Consider the following 2,317-nt stretch of genomic DNA (forward strand, 5'->3'; position numbering starts at 1 on the left):
TAGAAACATGTATGTGTTTTTTTTAAAACTAAAAGTCCCATATTTAGATTTTTGTATAGAATTGTGTTTTTTTTAAATTAAAAGTCCCATATTTAGATTTTTGTATTTAAAATAGAATTGTGTTTTTTTAAAAGTCCCATATTTAGATTTTTGTATTTAAAATAGAATTGTGTTTTTTTTAAAATTAAAAGTCCCATGTTTAGATTTTTGTGTTTAAAAATAGAATTGCGTTTTTTAATTAAAAGTGTCATGTCTAGATTTTTGTGTTTAAAATAGAATTGTGTGGTTTTTAAATTAAAAAGTTCCATATTTAGATATTTGTATTTAAAATAGAGTTGTGTTGTTTTTTTTAAAATTAAAAGTCCCACATTTTGATTTTTGTGTTTAAATTAGAATTGTGTTTTTTTTTTAAATTAAATTACTATACTTAGTTTTTGTGTTAAGTTAGAAATGTTTTGTTTTTAAAATTAAGTCATTATACTTAAATTAGGAATTTGTTGTTTCTAAAATTAAGTCATTATACTTAAATTAGAAATTTGTTGTTTTTAAAATTAAGTCATTATACTTAAATTAGAAATTTGTTGTTTTTAAAATTAAGTCATTATACTTAAATTAGAAATCTATTGTTTTTAAAATTAAGTCATTATACTTAAATTATAAATTTTTTGTTTTTTAAAATTAAGTCATTATACTTAAATTAGAAATTTGTTGTTTTTAAAATTAAATCATTATACTTAAGTTAGAAGTGTATTGTTTTTAAAAGTTGAATGATTAGCATAAATAAATAAATATTGAGTTAAATTTTGAAAAGATTAAAAGGTAATTACATAATTAAAATTTAATTCAATAAGCCCCAAATAATCCAAGCACACATTTGTCTTAAAAAAAACCCAAGGTAATTACAGTGAAATTTGCTACAAATGGAAATAAATCCTAAAGACCAAAGTCAGGTAATCAAATTGAAATCTCTTTGAACTGGGGTGCGCCTCCAACCTTACAGCCCACTTTTCCATTCCATCAAAGTCACTTCATTCCTGTAACCTGCAAAGAGAAAAAAATAGCTTAAATAAAAAGCACTTTTCAGAAGCACTTAAGAAACTGAAAAACAACAAAATAAACTACTCAAAACTTTACCCAGCAGGTTAACATGAATACTCAAAAAAAGCATTTTGACAATAGCTTAAAACAGTAACAGATTATCAAAAATAGAATCCCATATAATCTGTAGAAAAAGTGTACAACAGGAAGGAGGTTTTAAGACTTAAAAAAACTCTTCATAAAGGGATTGAGAAGTTAACAAGAAGGACAGAACAGTTTTTCGAAAAAACGATACGGGAACAGAACAATTTTTTCAAAAAAAAACATACGAGAACGGAGCAATCTCTTTCAAACCCAGAACACATAGCAGCAATATATCTCAAAAAACCCTAAAAGCAAAACAGAAATACATTTCTTGAAATCCCAGAGAAAATCTAAAACAACTTTCACGAAAACAGACAAAGAAGCAGGTTGAGGAAGAAAACTTACCTGAAACTGCGACGGGTTGCCGACGACGGACTCAGATCAAAGCGCTCCCTTTTTCTCGCCTGAAGCCACCACTCACCTCCTTCGTCGTGGTAAATATAACGAACCCCTTTTATTTTTAAATCGAAACATGCAACGCTTTGAGTTTGGTTTGGGAATTTCAAACTCCGGATTCGAATTCGGGAGGTTGTAGGTAGTGGGTTAGGTCACGTTTAGGGTAGGGTTACCGGAGATGGACGGAGGCTCCGCCGAGAGTCGCCGCCTTCAGTCGTCTTCTCCAAGAGAGAAGAAATTTTTTAGGGTTTCGGCAAAGCTCCTTCTGAGCGTAAGTTTGCAGAGAGAGAGAGAGACGCTTAGGTTGGAAAGTGAAGAGAGAAAGTGAAACTAGAAAAAGACGTTTCAATTTTCTTTATTTTTTTAGTTTTAACACGGCCAATGGAATGTGAAAGTAATGGTGACAAGTGTCACCAACCCTGGACACTTGTCACCGTTCAGTAAAAGAAGCTTCCTAGGTCAACAAGTTTGACCAGACCCTTTATGGATTTTCCTTTGCTCTTAGGCCCATGTTCCTTGATTGTTCACACCCCCACAGTTTAGAATAGAATAAATGTTTTGATTGTTAATATTATTTTATTTTATTTTCGAAGTTTTAGTTATACTATTGTTAATATTATTTTATTTTATTTTTGAAATTTTAATTATACTATTGTTAATGTTATTTTATTTTATTTTTGAAATTTTAATTGTACTATTGTTAGTATTATTTTATTTTATTTTCGAAATTTTAATTATA

At 28.6% G+C, this 2,317-nt stretch overlaps 1 long non-coding RNA gene across 1 annotated transcript; it reads right to left on the reverse strand.

Annotated features, from left to right (window-relative positions):
* Nucleotides 1-823: 823 nt before the first annotated feature.
* Nucleotides 824-1,927, reverse strand: LOC127104663 (uncharacterized). Its single transcript, XR_007794853.1, has 2 exons — nt 1,528-1,927; nt 824-1,041 (listed from the first exon to the last, which is right to left on the reverse strand). It is a non-coding gene; the product is annotated as an uncharacterized LOC127104663 (long non-coding RNA).
* Nucleotides 1,928-2,317: the final 390 nt, after the last annotated feature.

Source organism: Lathyrus oleraceus, chromosome 7 (genome assembly GCF_024323335.1).
Source record: "Lathyrus oleraceus cultivar Zhongwan6 chromosome 7, CAAS_Psat_ZW6_1.0, whole genome shotgun sequence".
In the NCBI taxonomy this organism is placed as follows: Eukaryota; Viridiplantae; Streptophyta; class Magnoliopsida; order Fabales; family Fabaceae; genus Lathyrus; species Lathyrus oleraceus.